The sequence below is a fragment of the Zingiber officinale genome, chromosome 8B (assembly GCF_018446385.1).
Source record: "Zingiber officinale cultivar Zhangliang chromosome 8B, Zo_v1.1, whole genome shotgun sequence".
NCBI classification, from domain to species: Eukaryota; Viridiplantae; Streptophyta; class Magnoliopsida; order Zingiberales; family Zingiberaceae; genus Zingiber; species Zingiber officinale.
In genome coordinates, this window is record NC_056001.1 from 111788657 (window position 1) to 111806393 (window position 17737).

Consider the following 17737-nt stretch of genomic DNA (forward strand, 5'->3'; position numbering starts at 1 on the left):
CATCACACTTGTTCAACAAGTAGCACTACTAGGGTTGATCTCTACTGTGAAGTGCTTCCCTGAATCCAACGGACAGTGTTCAGCTACGGCTTGGTTCCTTGAGCAAGTAGTAGTTGTGCAGGCTCATGTGGAAAGGGCTGCTAGGAAAGACGAGTCACCTCAGCCATTCTCCCTTAGTTGGCTTTGCGTTTGAGGAGTTGACCAATACCATCAGTCCACGTCACCTCACTTACCAGGTGTGTTCCACATTGATTTGAACTTTAATATATATCACCTCTTCAAAAAGCATGTGATCCACATGTCACACACTCATTATATTAACACCTCCCTTTTATTAACACACGCTCACATTCATTTTAACATTATCTGTGGGTCCCACTATTCACTCATTAATTATGGGTCCCATTCACCCACACTGATGCACGCATGGGCCAGAATGATTTTTTTTTTTTTGAATTTTGCTCATTAATTGCGTTCAAAGAATTGAATGTTGGCGTATGTGCGGATGTTATAACACCCACCCACATTGGTTGTAACACCATTTGGGTGTTATAACACCCACACATTAATACCAATATGGGTGCTCTTAGGCGGAAGTTTTTCGACTTGTGCGGGCTGCTATGAATTCAAAATTTGACTTACACTATGGATTGTGTTATTGGATTTGGCTACCACTAACCTCGACATCTTTACCGGCCTGTTTCTTACCTCATGTAAATATGTCAAAGCGGCAACATGCTCACCAATCAGAAAAGAGGGATGGAAGCAGACAGGCGCAAGCTGAGTGACCAGCAGAGTCCAGTGGTGGAAGTTGGCGACCCAAACAAACAGGACTTCCAAGTGCATAGCAAAATCAACCCTCCAATCCAGAGCAACAAGACCAAGCTACTGCCGCAGATGATCAATCCATGGAGGCGCAACTAGAGGGAGATGGAGGAAGACGAAAATGGACTGCTTTGTTCTCTGCCAACAGGCTATTCTCATAGGATAACACCTTCAAATTTATCCTACCGAATACTGACCATGTTGCATTTGTAGAGGGAGATGTGGACTCGATCGCAGACGCAATAAGGCAATAAGTGCTTGCTTGATTGGGCAGTTTTTTGGGCAATTCCTTGGATGGCTAGCAATCAACATGATGGCCAACCATTGGAAGGTGTGATATGACATGGGACTATGTGTCTTGTATTCAAATTCCAAAGCCCCGCCAATTGTGATCATGTCCTAAGAGGAGGGCCTTGTGTTGCATTGGCTGTCCGTTGTATTTGAAACCACTACCCACAGGGTTTTTCTTTCGACAAGAGGAACTTCAACGATTCCCTGGATGCAAATCTCTAATCTGCCTTTGGAGTGCTGGACTATCAAAGCATTGAGTAAATTAGCCTCGAAGGTTGGTTGGCCTCTATACACAGACCAGCTGACACAGCAGCATTGATGCATCAGCTTTGTACGAGTCATCGTGGAGGTTGACATCACTAAGGAACTGCCGAGTTTCATCCCTGCTGCACTCCCAGATGGAACAGAGGTAGACCTCCCACTCCACTTTGAATCACACTTTAAATTCTGTACAAGTTGTCGGCATATGGGACACTACCTTCCGCAATGTGAAGCTACTGCTAGCCCCCAAAACCAGCCAGTGGATTCACAGAAACAACCAGAGGGATGTTGGCAGCAACCATGTGTAATGCCTACAATTCCAGCAATTGCTCAATTACCAGATTGCTCACAACAACATAGCGACTCCCTACCCGAGGTTGCTGGATTGGACCCTAGCACAACTTCAGTGATTGAAACAGAACAGCAGAAATGTCAGGCAGTGGTCTCTAATGCCAATCTTCAGCATTGCGCTCTCACAACAGCAGTTACAGCTCATGGCAATACAGTGACTGAACAATCAGCAACTCCTTCTGCATTTGCAGAAGCAGAACAGCCAGCAATTGCCGAGACTCAGCAAACAGTAGCTGCAGCTAATGCAGAAAACGTTCAGCAGGTGAATGGTCAAAGCAATGAGGCTCACGAATAGGGAGGCAGAGGCATGGAAAGTATACACCAGCAAGAAAGGCAAGGAAAAATCTAAATCCAAATCCAGTGTAGTCCTCACAGAACAAACAGCGCAGCAAGAAATCACTGATACTGCAGCTCATCCTACAGAAGGTGGCACAGCTCCATCTACTCAAGCAGAACCTGGACTGCTACAACCTGCCGACCACCCTGCACTGCCTATCCAGATTCTTGCCTCACCTGCACCAGAATGGACTCAACGAGCTTATCCTACAGCAAATCATGGCAAAGGCAAAGGCAAAGGCCAATCAATAGAGACAGTTCCAGCTTCGACAAGGGGTGGACATCAGAAGGATTCAGTTGTTACAGTGCAGGAAAAACTGCTCGGTTGGTTGAAGTCGAGGTTAATGCCAAGGGGAAGAAGAAACTCAACAACACTGGATGGCCTAGGTCGTCTCCGGGGTATGAAGGTTGGCTCGTGGAATATCCGAGGCCTTAACAGGGGCCTCAAACAGAAAGGGGTTGAGAACTTCTTTCTGAGGCACAAGTTAGGTGTTTTGGGTGTTTTAGAGATGAAACTTTTGATGAAGGATATCAGAATTTAAAGTCTTAACGTTTTCAACAATTTCAAGTGGAACAACAAATCAATCTAGGAGTTAGTATTCGGATTCTCTTGAAATGGGATGACCAAAAGGTTGATTTAGTGGTGACAGAATGGAACGAACAGTATGCTCATTGTTCGGTGACTTGTAAAGTGTCACACAAACAGTTTGCATTACCTTTGTGTATGGTAAGCTATCTCTGGTTAGTAGGAAACCATTGTGGGATGGATTGTTGCACCTTGCTACAGATATGGTGAGACCATGGTTAGTTCTTGGCGATTTCAACTTTTTTTTGTCGGCCAAAGATAAGCACGGAGGGCTTCCGGTCACACAATATTGTATATCCAATTTTCAGCGCTTTGTGGCTTCTGCTGGTTTGGAAGACTTGACGTACATTGGCTGCTGCTACACTTGGACAAATGGTCATATATGCAGCAAACTTGATCGAGCGCTTGTCAATAAAACTTGGCTAGAGGCTGATCTACGAAGTTATGCAGAGTTTACTCCTCCAGGCTGCTTCTCTGACCACTCATACTGTATAATATTGGTATTAGATGGTGGCAACCGTATCTCACGGCCTTTCAAATTTTTCAACATGTGGGTCCAGCATGCAACATTTACGACACTCATCGAAAGCAAATGGACGGCTTATATGCAGCAAATTCCACAAGGTACAGCGCAGTTCAAGCTTAGGCAGGCTCTCCAGATGTTGAAATCAGATCTGAAGCTACTGAACCACAAACATCACCAGAACATTTCTGAACGCGCTGCTGCTGCCCGCTGCCGCTTGGAAGAAGCCCAGGCCACTGGACTGCATGATGGACAGATCCCTACCGAATATAAGTCTCTTCAATATGTTGTTGCCAGTTAAATGTTGTTGAACACAGCTTAATTTTGCAGCGAGCAAAAGTAGGCTACTTCAAACAAGTCGACAGAAATTCTTCCTCCTTTCATGCACTTGTCAATAGGAACAACCGGCGGAATGAAATCACAGCTGTAGAAAGGTCTGATGGGAATCTAACCACATCATTTGAGGAGGTAGTACAGACCTTCATCATGCATTTTCATGATCGGTTGAGCACCACTTCAAACCGAACTGCACTACCATAGCAGATCACCCAGTTTGGCCAGCTGCTCTCCTCTGAACAGCATGCCTAGCTCGTCCATTTGCCATTCCCTGGTGAAATCAAGCGCCATTGTTTGACATTGGTGATCTAGAGGCACCCGGTTCACATGGTTATGGGGCAAAGTTCTTCAAACATGCTTGGGATGTAGTTGGAACAAGATTTCATTGCTGCAGTCATGGAATTATTTCGCAATGGTCAGATACTTCGGCAATGAAATCACACATTCATAGTTCTTCTCCCTAAATCTGCTCATGCTAGAACAGTGGCCGACTATAGGCCTATTTCCTGTTGTACCATTTTTTATAAAGTTTTATCTAAATTGTTGGCTTGATGGATTTCTGGTATTCTTGATCTTATTCTTCACCAATCGCAGGCAGCTTTCATGCAGTTAGACTCATCACGGACAATATTTATTTGTTCAGAAAATATGACAAAAAGTGCATTTCTCCGAGATGTATTATGAAGATCAATCTTCAAATAGAGTTTGAACCTACAATTGAAACTTTGTTTGTATGGTTTGTAGTTTTAGAAAAACCCGATCTCTATAATTCTCTTTCCGAGCGATGCGTAATAGGCAGTGCCGTTCTTGCTTACATGCATTGCATAAGTTGTTTTTCAAGATTGCATATTTGGTCCTTGTTAGTAGATTTGATGGAACTTGATGCACATTTGTTGATCCACATGTGTGGAGCTAACTGAGGGTGGTATACATCCATAAATGGCCTCAAATGGGGTAATCTTAGTAGCTGAGTGGTAGGTCGTATTGTACCACCATTCTGCCCATGGAAGCCAACGAACCCACTCCTTGGGTCTATCACCAGTTAAGCAACATAAATAATTCTCTAAACATCGATTAACAACCTTTGTTTGTCCATCAGACTGTGGGTGGTAGGATGTGCTAAAATTAAGTTTAGTACCTTCAATTGGAATAATTCTCTCCAAAATTTACTTGTGAATACTGGATCCCTATCAATGACAATAGATCTTGGTAGAACATGTAGTTTGATTATATGGTTAACAAATGCTTGAGCAACATGAGCAGCTATATAAGGATGCGATAATGAATAAAAATGGGCATATTTTGTTAGACGATCAACGACCACCATGATAGCAGTTTATCCTTATGAGGTGGGTAACCCATCTATGAAATCCATGGAAATGTCGGTCCATATTTGTTCAGGTATGGGATGGGGTTAAAGAAGACCTGGTCTTGCTATATTTTCTCCTTTGTTTCTTTGACATACATCACATTCAGCAATAAAATTTTTGGTATCTTTCTTCATTCCCTTCCAATAGAAAGATCTTGAAATATGTTTATAAGTACGTAGGAATCCAGAATGCCCTACAATTGGTGAACAATGAAATTCCTCCAGTATTACTTCATTTTCAATTGAATTTGTTGGAAGGAAGATTTTATTTTATATAGTAAAATTTCTCCATCCCAAGAATAGTGGGGTTCTGGCGATGAATTTTGTAATATGTTTTGGATGAGAGCCTGTGCCGCTGAATTTTCCTTTTGCTCTTTTTTTATGTTCTCCAAGTTTTTGCAAGTTACTAAGGATATAGCAGTGAACTCTATTTGGTTAGGAAGGCGAGATAAAGCATCAGCTACTGTATTTTCAGTTCCCTTCTTGTAAACGATTTCATAATCATATCCTAAAAGTCTCTTGATCCATTTTTGTTGATCTATATTTGAGATACATTGATCCAAGATGAACTTAAGACTCTTATGATCAGTTCGTATTTGAAAGTGTCGGCCAAGAAGATAGGGTCTCCATTTTGTAACGGCATGTATGATAGCCAACATTTCCTTGTCATAAATTGACATCTGTTGATGTAGAGGAGATAGTGCCTTGCTAGTAAAAGCTAATGGTTGTCCTTCTTGCATAAGTACTGCTCCGATTCCAACTCCAGATGCATCGGCTTCAATGACAAATTGCTTATTGAAATTAGGTAGTGCAAGAACTGGTGTTGTCGTCATAGCCTCCTTTAAATTTTGAAATGCGTTTTCTGCTTCAGGACCCCATCTAAATGCATCTTTCTTTAACAAAGCCGTTAGTGGAGCGCTAATCTTTCCATAATTTTTTACAAATTTACGATAATAACCTGTGAGACCCAGAAAACCACGTAATGCCTTGATATTCTTTGGGGTGGGCCACTCCTTCATAACTAGCACCTTTAAGGGATCAATAGCTACTCCTTTTTTACTTACAATATGAACAAGGTATTCCACCTTAGTTGTCCCAAAGCTGCACTTAGATCTTTTCACAAAAAGAGAATGCTCACGTAAAAGAGTGAGTACTTTATAAAGGTGATGCAAATGATCTTCGAATGATGAACTATAAACAAGGATATCATCAAAGAAAATCAAAACAAACTTACGGAGATAAGGCCTGAAAATATCGTTCATCAAACTTTGGAATGTAGAAGGTGCATTAGTTAAACCGAAAGGCATGACTAAAAATTCATAATGACCATCATGAGTCTGAAAGGCTGTTTTTGGAATGTCCGGCTGATAGATCCTTATCTGATGGAAGCCTGAGCAAAGATCCAATTTTGAGAAGAATGAGGAACCTCCTAATTCATCAAGTAATTCATCAATGATGGGGATGGGATACTTATCTTTCACCGTAATTTTATTAAGTGCCCGATAATTTACACACATTCGTCAACTTCCGTCTTTCTTTCGCACAAGCAGTACTGGAGATGAATATGGGCTTACACTTGGGCGAACAATACCATCTTGAAGCATCTCTTGTACAATCTTCTCAATTACCTCCTTCTGTATGTAAGGGTAGCGATAAGGTCTAACATTTGCTGGTGCACTCCCCGGTATTAGAGGTATACGATGATCATGTGAACGTGATGGAGGAAGTCCCTTTGGCTCAGCAAATATCATAGAAAATTTAGAAAGAAGTGCCTCTAATTCTGGAGGGGTATATGAGGTACCTTTAGGATCCTTTTTGATGGAGAGTTGCATGAGAAAAATGGAGCAATCTTTATTTAATAGCCACTCTGCCTGATAACTACTGATTGATGTGATAGTATCTTGTCTCTTGCCTTTGATGCAAACTTCTTTTCCTTGATCTTGGAAGCGCATTGTTAGTTGAGAGAAATTACATATTATGTCTCCTAATGTTCTCAACCATTGTGCTCCAAGTACAACATCGCATCCATCCAGGGGTAGAAGAAAAAGATCTGTGATTAATTCATAATTTGGTAAGATAATTTTAATACCTTCGCATTTTCCTAGACTTGTAAGTGATCTTCCATCCGTCACCTTAACATCAAATGTAGATGTTCGCTCTATTTTTTGTTTAAGCCTTCTTGCTAAGGTTGAGTCTAGAAAATTATTGGTGCTTCCTGAATCTATAAGTATCATTCTTTGGTTGTTTTAATGAATCCTTTTACCTTCGTTGTTTGCGGGTTTGTAGTCCTTCTAAGGCGTGATCTTGATATTGCCATGTAGTCATCTTGTACTTGGTTGATATTATCTTGTGTTTCACCTTCATAGAAATCATCTTCTTCCTCAGAGTTCTCTATTGGTTCAATCATCATTATCCTCTTTTGCTTGCATTGATGACCACGGTGCCACTTTTCATCACAATGCAAGGATAATCCCTTTGCCATCCTTTCCTTGATCTCTTCTTTTGTCAATCTACGGGGTGTTGAATAATGTGATGGGTTTTCACGAATTACCTTGTTATTTCTTCTTTCTTCTCTTCTTTCGATGATACGAAAGGATAAGTAGTTTTGGTGCGGGTTGATTCGTTTTTACTTCTCGTCGTATATCAAGGCGAAGTCCTTCAATAAAAGTGCCCAGTGGTTGCTTTTCCGACCGATCACGAGTTCGATTAGAGAGTCGCTCAATCGCCCTTAGTACTCTAGTAAGGTTGAAGTCTGTCGAATTTTGGCCAATTCTCCATCAACATTCTCATAACCGGAGGGACCAAATCGATTAATGAGTTCTTCCTTGAATTCCTCCCATTTTGGAGGCCCATGGCATGCTTCAAGCCAGTCATACCATTGGATGGCATCGCCTTCAAGATTTATAGATGCTAGTTCTACCTTTGCATTGTCCGACGTGCCGTGGAAGCGAAAATATTTTTCAGCCCTTGAAATCCATCCAATCGGATCGTTGTTCTCCCAGCGAGGAAATTCCACCTTCATACGTAGATGGTTGTGCTCTCGATCTTCATTTGAGTTTGCTCCTTGGTCATAATGTTGTTGTCGAGATTGTTGATTTATTCCTTTTTTGATTAGTATGCTTGAGCTGGAATCTGCTTCTAAACGATCCTTCAATTCTTGCACTATTGTGACCAACGATGCCATAGTTTTTTCGAGTTTATCCATCCTTGTCTCGTGCTTAGCTTCAAATTCCAGAGCCCATTTGGCGTCAGGATGAGATCCTCCGGTCGTCATGACAGAGTGAATTTTCTTTTCTTGAAGTCGGGTTAAGACCATACGCTTGTTGAAGTTGCTGCGAGATACTATAGGACGAAGATGAAATGAACTCGCTCTGATACCAAGTTGATAGGAACCCGGGGGCCTATCACGTGAAAAAATCGAAGAGAAGAGGGAAAAGGGGATAGGGTGATCGCTTCGAGGGGATCGGCCTTCAATAATCAAACGAAATTTATTAATTAAAAGGGAAATTACTTATCTTCCAAAGTTACATAACGTCTCTTTAAATAGAGACCTAAACTACCTTTTCAAAAAGAAAAGGTCTAAAAGAAAAATAAAATAAAACTACCTTTTCAAAAGAAAAGGTGTAAAATAAAAATACATTTTCATGAGAAAATGTCAGATTAAAACTTATCTAAAATAAAAAAGAAAAAGTCTAAAACTTATTTTAAAAAGGAAATAAAGTTAATGGATTTATTTGAAAAGATCCATTAAAGGATCTTATCATCGCGCGAGCACCTTGGTAGACTCGTCACGCGAGCACCGTGGCAGACTCGTCACGCGAGCACCGGGGAGAACTCGTCGCGCGACCATCGGGGCGAACTCGTCGCACGACCACTGGGATGGACTCATCGCACGAGCACCGCGGCAGACTTGTCGCACGAGCACCATGGCAGACTCGTCGCACGAGCACCGCAGTGGACTCATCATGCAAGCACCGTGGCGGACTCGTCGCGCGAGCACCATAGCAATGGTGGACTCATCTCGAGCCCTACGACGTCAGCAAGACGAAAAAAATAGGAAGGCGACGACACAATCGCGACAATCGCGAGATTCACAGAGGAAAAGTTAGGATTTATTAAATGTTTTAATTAAAATCATGATATTATATATATAATATCTAATTTTTAATTAATTATTATAACTATATTATATATTAATTAATAATTGATTAAATAAACTGTTAATTAATTAATATAATTATAATATATAATTTTATTAAAAATATAAAAATTAAAGTAAAAAATAGATAATTTATATAATATATAGTTATATAATTTTAAAAATAAACTTTAAATTATTTTTTTTTAAAGGGAGCCCGGTGCATGAAGCTTCTGCCATGAGGGGTCCCGGAGAAGAATCCATTATATGCAACATTACCCTGCTTCGTCGCTCGAACCTGTGACCTTTTGGTCACAAAGCAACAATTTTACCGTTGCACTAAGGCTCCCCTTCAAAACGTTAAATTATTTTTATAAATTAAAAATAGATTAAAATTTTATAAAAATATTTAAAATAATTTTAAAATTTTATAAAAATATTTAAAATAATTTTAAAATTTTATAAATGATTCTAAAAAACTATTTGTTAATTTTTTTAATAAATATATAATTTTTTTAAAATAAATTTGATTTTAGAATTTAATATATATATAATTTGGAATATTTATAAACTATAATTATATAATGATATATTATATAAATTAATTAATAAATAATTTATATAATTATTAAATATAAGTTATGATCTTTATGCTAATTTATATAATTATTATAGATAATAATTTTTTTATCTTATAAGCAAGATTTGGAACCATGAATATTAACATATTTAGCTCTCTACTTTTTAGATTCTTGGTTCCTAATCAAAACACATTTTTATTGATATGAATGTCTGATATTTACGTCTAGAAAATACTTTAAATTACCTATTCTTTATTTCAGAAGTTTTGAGAAAGATATACTGTTAAGTTACATAAAATTAATACAACAACCAAGTCATATATATATATATATATATATTGAAACCCTATCAGCACGACACGATACGATACCGAAATCGTATCATTCTGGTCTAGGACTAAAACCTCGGCACGGGTCAAGATTTTAAACCTTATTATTATCACCAGACCACATATCTCATTTTATATGATCGTGATCAATCAAAATCCTTAGAATCAATGTCATGATCATTAGGAGATAGCTTTAAGAATTATGCAATGCATAAATATGCTCAAAAAAAGAGTTAAATTATGTCCGTCTTCAAATTATAGGATATATAGATATTATCTAGGCATGTTCTCACATAAGAAATTCATATCAAATTATTGTGTCCTTCAAGGAACAATTTGATATCTTGGAAGAGCAAGAAGAAAACTATAGTGACTAAGTTTAGCACAAATACACAAAAAAAAAAAAAGCTATGACTAATGAGATATGTAAGCTAATTTAGCTTAAATGAATGATGACTAAGTTGTAATGTACTCCTACTAAGCTGTTGCAGTTATATTGTGATAATCAAGCTCTCATGCAATTGCCCTTGTTCATGCAGCTATAAAAAAGATTCCATGTGGGGGAAGATGGTTGATTAGGATTTGTGCTCTAATAGCATGAACCTAAGATTAGGTTTGATTGTCCTGGCAGTCCCATCTGTTTATATATATTACTATGTTATGGGGACTAACACAAAGATCCTAAGTATAACGATATCTAATGAACAATTTTGGATAATGTTCTCTTGTTGCTCTCTCCTGCTATTTAACTACCTCGCTGTGTTTTGATTTGCAACATATAAAGTTGATTGCTTGAAAGAAACATCAAATTACTTCTGCAATTTATCTTCAATTGATAGATTGATTGATTTACTATAAGACTGAGTGATTAGGCAACGAAGCTAGGCATGAAGATCTCATTCACTTAAGAATACAACAAATAAGTGAAGAGATAAATTGAACTTGCATTTTAGGGTTCTTTTTTGTCAGTACAAGTTTCTGAATTTACTCGTATGATGAAAACTGAGGCAACAAGGTCAAAAAGTGTGCATACAGTATATTATTAAAAATTCTGGCATTCTACATGAACTAATGAGAACATTGAGATTCAAACTAGAAGATTTGCTTTATTAACACAGGACAGTGGAAGAAAGCAGCACCTGTTGGTGTTATAATTTGCTTTTCTTTAAATGGAAGATGACCTAGACCATGCTCAACAACCTATCATAACGACAAAATATGCAAAGAAAATTAAGTTATCACTAAGAACATCACTACCATTGGATAATAGTTTAATTACCAAGCGAATCAGTCGATCTGAATAAAATATGAAATCATGTGTTGTTGTTTTCGCATCTCGTATGAGTGTATGCATTCCACGGATCTGCAAAATGATTGTCTAGCTGTTTATAGAAGGGCTTTATTTGAAAATCAGACATTTTGAAATCCTAGAAAGTGAGCTTCAGTTTGATGAACAACTGCCTAAAAGAAACAGTGTTTTCATAATCATTACCTGGAAAGTTGACTGGATCACAGAAAGATTTGGATATATTTTACAGAGATTATGCTGACCAAGTTTTGTATGGATATGTTGCACAATCAAGTCAATCGCGACATGATTGTCTCCACCACGGGGAATGATGATGTCAGTATATTTCTTTGTTGGGAGTATGAAGTCATCAAAAGCTGGTTTGACAAATTTTGAGTACTGCATTAACAAATTGTGAAGAATAGCAACAATTGTTAATATATGACCAATCAAAGGAATATATATATATATATATATATATATATATATATATATATATAGCCATATAGGAACTAGGCTTCTAATCTGACACTAACATGCAATAGCAATGTCAAACATGAACAACTCATGACAACTGAGTTATATTAATCTAGTAACAGGAAAGTGATAAACCTTATTCTCCTGAGAGAGAAAAAGCAGGGATGACATATTCAATGGGAGTGAAGAGCATAATCAGGTAATGTTCAAACCTTATTGTATGTTTACAGTTGAAAAATAAAATTGGAAAGAGAAGCTTTGTAGTGGAACTTGGCTCTCTAACTGATTTTGTAAATTTAACAGTTAATAGCTATATATGGGCATTAGAGTTAATAATTTAGTCCCCATATTGGCTATTTTTCATACTAGAGTTAATAATTTAATCCATTGGGAATCAGTCTAGGTGGTATTTACTATATATATGAGTCTCATCATTTTCTTTAAATAAGATAATATGATTATACCTCATCCATGATACCAAAGCAGTTAAAACTCTAGCTAGCGTTTTATTCTTATATAATCCCCAAGATGAAACTATGGATTTAGTGTAACGTGATTAGTCTCCCCTCTCCCACCATTCTCATCTCCTTTTCTGCTTAGCCTTCCTCTTCGAGAACCTTTGTTAGTGCCTCCAAAACTCTTGTGGTGCTCTAGAGGCTGAGACAAGGGAGGCCCATGGGAGAAAACTGGTCTCATGTATTGAGAACTCACAAGAGAGACCAACAAATTGCATGCAAAGGAAATCGAGTAGAGTGGCTTGCAAGAGGATGCAAAGAGCAGAAGAGCAATGGTCAGCCTATAAAGAGAATATGTAATTTATATCATTAGGCAATGGAGCAGGCAACATATTCACCTCATTCAATGTGGTGGATAGTAGAGCTCCACTGCTCTATCAGCCATCTCCATGTAGAACATACTACATGGAAGGCGACAATGCAATATCCTTCACCAATGTTGGCAATCAAGCTTGTGTAGGTTGGTGCCTGTAGCAAACGTGAAAGCACTATTCAGCACTCACTAGATGGCTACTCAAGAGCACAAGTGAAAGGCATGCGACAATCATGAGCTAGCAGTTTCTCATGTTGCAACTAAGACATCCCTACTAAGAGTGTAGGCAGCGGACACTGGGAACAAGTCAAAAGGAGAGAGAATGGAAGATGCGGGGAGGTTACCTCTTGGAAAATCTTAATCCTAGAAAGGGAGTGATCCTATCCGAAAGCGGTGAAGGTGATTGGCTGGGAACGTGGTTCTGCTGTTGACCAATTGAAAACTCCGTGGTGTCCTACGTAACACAAAGAGCGTTAGTACTGATCTAGGAAATAGTCCCCAGCGTTGGCCCTCCAACGCTCAAGTCAGTAATTGAGTTATGAGGAGAAAATAGTGGAAGAAAACTATAGCAACGAGTGTGTAAAATTATAGAGCATCGCAAACCTCTGCCTGTAGATAGAGACCCCTTTTTATAGTGTCACTGTTGTGTCTATGCACATATTCGAAAGCATTACTAAGAAAGGACATGCCATAAAGTGATGATGACACCTTTCCTTAAAATATCCTTCGTGGCACAAACTTCCAAAAAAGAATACGGAGTCGTTGGCCTTGGGCCCCACTATGGGCCGACCAGCTGCCACTTAGGGGAACTGCCAACTCGGCCTTAGACGTCAATGACTCGGTCTTCACTCGGCTTCTTCCTTGGTTATAAAGGAACAACATGTCCGACCGGCCCACAACCCCGATCGGCTGAGGCAGTCAGTCGAGTTACTTAACAAAGGAGGTTTGTTTGCCTGTCCCGGGTTGGAACACGAAGAGCAGCTGAGCCAATATGGTCTGACCCTCCCCCGAGACCCGCATTTGCTAGAGCTTTGTGCATTGAGCTGGCCTATTTTGTGTAACAAATTAAATATCAATTTAATATATCCTTCAACTTGAGGGAGAGTAGGGGTGTTATACATTGTAAGAATTTAGAGAACCCTAAGGTGTGAACTTGTCCGTTTAGAGAGAGAAGCTCTCCCTTCTCTCTAGAGGGAAGGCAAGAACAAGAGAGGCTCTTGGCTAGGCATCGACTTGAAATGTGCTACAGGAAAGTCACATGCTCACCGTGGGAAGTTGGCAAGGTTGCATGGTGGCGGACTGCTCACCCTGCAGCGTTGCAGGTAAAAACAATTCACACATGTTACAAGGAGGACAACTATTGCGAGCATCGTTTACAATCTTGTTCTGCGTCGGGCGGAATGGGCAAAACTTACCGTTCCGCCCGCGCATCGAAACCAACACTAGACTAGTGATGATTTCATCGCGCCATCACATGCATGCGACATGAGGAATCTTGCACACGACGGCAACGATAGGAGGAATTGCGCGCTCGTCGTCTTGCGACAGAAGGCGTGTCGCGATTCCATCGTGACCGGTGCTGCCGGAGGAATCGCAGGACTCCTCCAACATCGCTAGAGGAGTCAGGGACGCCTTCGGCAATCTCGGAGGAGTCGTAGAGCTCCTCTAGCGTCGCCGAAGGAGTCACGGGATGTCTCCGACGGCCCGGAGGTGTGCCGCGACTCTCGAAGCCGCCACATGAAGATCGTGATGTCCAAAGACGTTATTATTAAAAATTAAATATTTCAATATAATTAATTAAAACATTTCCTAACTTAAGTATAATATCTCGAAGAGACTTTTATAAAGTCTAATTAAATTATGCCAATAAAATATAAATATATTTAAAATTTAAAAAATAAATTTTATTAATTAATATTCTGAAAATTAATTTTACTAATTTAAATTTTATTTAAAAATTCAAAAAAAAGTCTATTTTTTTTAAAAAAAATATATTTTTTTTAAAAAAAGTCTAATAAATCAGATTAATATTCTGATATTTTTTAAATTTTTTTTCTGTTTTACTATTTAATTAATATTCTGATTTTTTTATCATTTTAAATATATATTATTTAAAATAATAATTAATTAATTTATATAATTATTATACATAATGTAGCATTTTTAAATTAATTTACATATTTATTATAGATAATTTTTTTTTAATCTTAGAATCAATTTAAAATTTAAATCTATGAATATTAAGATATTTAGCTTTTTTACTTTTAGAATTCTTGCTTCTTGAACATATGAAACATATATTTTTATCTTAGAATGTCTATCTGCCTAGGAAATATTATATGTCCTTTATTTAAGAAATTTTGATAAATGCGTGTCAAGTTTATGATTCCTAATAAAGCACTTATAATCTTGTGCACCTCTGATCATTCTAAATTGAGATAGTTAAATTATTATTATTATAATATTTTTTTCAAGTTTAAATAAAAAAATATCAAAATTGTATCGGCATGATACGATACATGCCAATACGATACCGAAACCATATCGTTCCGGTTTGGGATCGAAACTTCAGCACAGGTCAAGATTTTAAACCTTGATTGCGAACATCACACTTGTTCAACAAGTAGCACTACTAGGGTTGATCTCTACTGTGAAGTGCTTCCCTGAATCCAACGGACAGTGTTCAGCTACGGCTTGGTTCCTTGAGCAAGTAGTAGTTGTGCAGGCTCATGTGGAAAGGGCTGCTAGGAAAGACGAGTCACCTCAGCCATTCTCCCTTAGTTGGCTTTGCGTTTGAGGAGTTGACCAATACCATCAGTCCACGTCACCTCACTTACCAGGTGTGTTCCACATTGATTTGAACTTTAATATATATCACCTCTTCAAAAAGCATGTGATCCACATGTCACACACTCATTATATTAACACCTCCCTTTTATTAACACACGCTCACATTCATTTTAACATTATCTGTGGGTCCCACTATTCACTCATTAATTATGGGTCCCATTCACCCACACTGATGCACGCATGGGCCAGAATGATTTTTTTTTTTTTGAATTTTGCTCATTAATTGCGTTCAAAGAATTGAATGTTGGCGTATGTGCGGATGTTATAACACCCACCCACATTGGTTGTAACACCATTTGGGTGTTATAACACCCACACATTAATACCAATATGGGTGCTCTTAGGCGGAAGTTTTTCGACTTGTGCGGGCTGCTATGAATTCAAAATTTGACTTACACTATGGATTGTGTTATTGGATTTGGCTACCACTAACCTCGACATCTTTACCGGCCTGTTTCTTACCTCATGTAAATATGTCAAAGCGGCAACATGCTCACCAATCAGAAAAGAGGGATGGAAGCAGACAGGCGCAAGCTGAGTGACCAGCAGAGTCCAGTGGTGGAAGTTGGCGACCCAAACAAACAGGACTTCCAAGTGCATAGCAAAATCAACCCTCCAATCCAGAGCAACAAGACCAAGCTACTGCCGCAGATGATCAATCCATGGAGGCGCAACTAGAGGGAGATGGAGGAAGACGAAAATGGACTGCTTTGTTCTCTGCCAACAGGCTATTCTCATAGGATAACACCTTCAAATTTATCCTACCGAATACTGACCATGTTGCATTTGTAGAGGGAGATGTGGACTCGATCGCAGACGCAATAAGGCAATAAGTGCTTGCTTGATTGGGCAGTTTTTTGGGCAATTCCTTGGATGGCTAGCAATCAACATGATGGCCAACCATTGGAAGGTGTGATATGACATGGGACTATGTGTCTTGTATTCAAATTCCAAAGCCCCGCCAATTGTGATCATGTCCTAAGAGGAGGGCCTTGTGTTGCATTGGCTGTCCGTTGTATTTGAAACCACTACCCACAGGGTTTTTCTTTCGACAAGAGGAACTTCAACGATTCCCTGGATGCAAATCTCTAATCTGCCTTTGGAGTGCTGGACTATCAAAGCATTGAGTAAATTAGCCTCGAAGGTTGGTTGGCCTCTATACACAGACCAGCTGACACAGCAGCATTGATGCATCAGCTTTGTACGAGTCATCGTGGAGGTTGACATCACTAAGGAACTGCCGAGTTTCATCCCTGCTGCACTCCCAGATGGAACAGAGGTAGACCTCCCACTCCACTTTGAATCACACTTTAAATTCTGTACAAGTTGTCGGCATATGGGACACTACCTTCCGCAATGTGAAGCTACTGCTAGCCCCCAAAACCAGCCAGTGGATTCACAGAAACAACCAGAGGGATGTTGGCAGCAACCATGTGTAATGCCTACAATTCCAGCAATTGCTCAATTACCAGATTGCTCACAACAACATAGCGACTCCCTACCCGAGGTTGCTGGATTGGACCCTAGCACAACTTCAGTGATTGAAACAGAACAGCAGAAATGTCAGGCAGTGGTCTCTAATGCCAATCTTCAGCATTGCGCTCTCACAACAGCAGTTACAGCTCATGGCAATACAGTGACTGAACAATCAGCAACTCCTTCTGCATTTGCAGAAGCAGAACAGCCAGCAATTGCCGAGACTCAGCAAACAGTAGCTGCAGCTAATGCAGAAAACGTTCAGCAGGTGAATGGTCAAAGCAATGAGGCTCACGAATAGGGAGGCAGAGGCATGGAAAGTATACACCAGCAAGAAAGGCAAGGAAAAATCTAAATCCAAATCCAGTGTAGTCCTCACAGAACAAACAGCGCAGCAAGAAATCACTGATACTGCAGCTCATCCTACAGAAGGTGGCACAGCTCCATCTACTCAAGCAGAACCTGGACTGCTACAACCTGCCGACCACCCTGCACTGCCTATCCAGATTCTTGCCTCACCTGCACCAGAATGGACTCAACGAGCTTATCCTACAGCAAATCATGGCAAAGGCAAAGGCAAAGGCCAATCAATAGAGACAGTTCCAGCTTCGACAAGGGGTGGACATCAGAAGGATTCAGTTGTTACAGTGCAGGAAAAACTGCTCGGTTGGTTGAAGTCGAGGTTAATGCCAAGGGGAAGAAGAAACTCAACAACACTGGATGGCCTAGGTCGTCTCCGGGGTATGAAGGTTGGCTCGTGGAATATCCGAGGCCTTAACAGGGGCCTCAAACAGAAAGGGGTTGAGAACTTCTTTCTGAGGCACAAGTTAGGTGTTTTGGGTGTTTTAGAGATGAAACTTTTGATGAAGGATATCAGAATTTAAAGTCTTAA

General features: G+C 39.5%; 1 pseudogene; it reads right to left on the reverse strand.

The window, feature by feature from the left end:
* Positions 1-11018: 11018 nt before the first annotated feature.
* LOC122014195 overlaps positions 11019-17737 on the reverse strand; it is a 42854-nt pseudogene continuing 36135 nt past the window's right edge.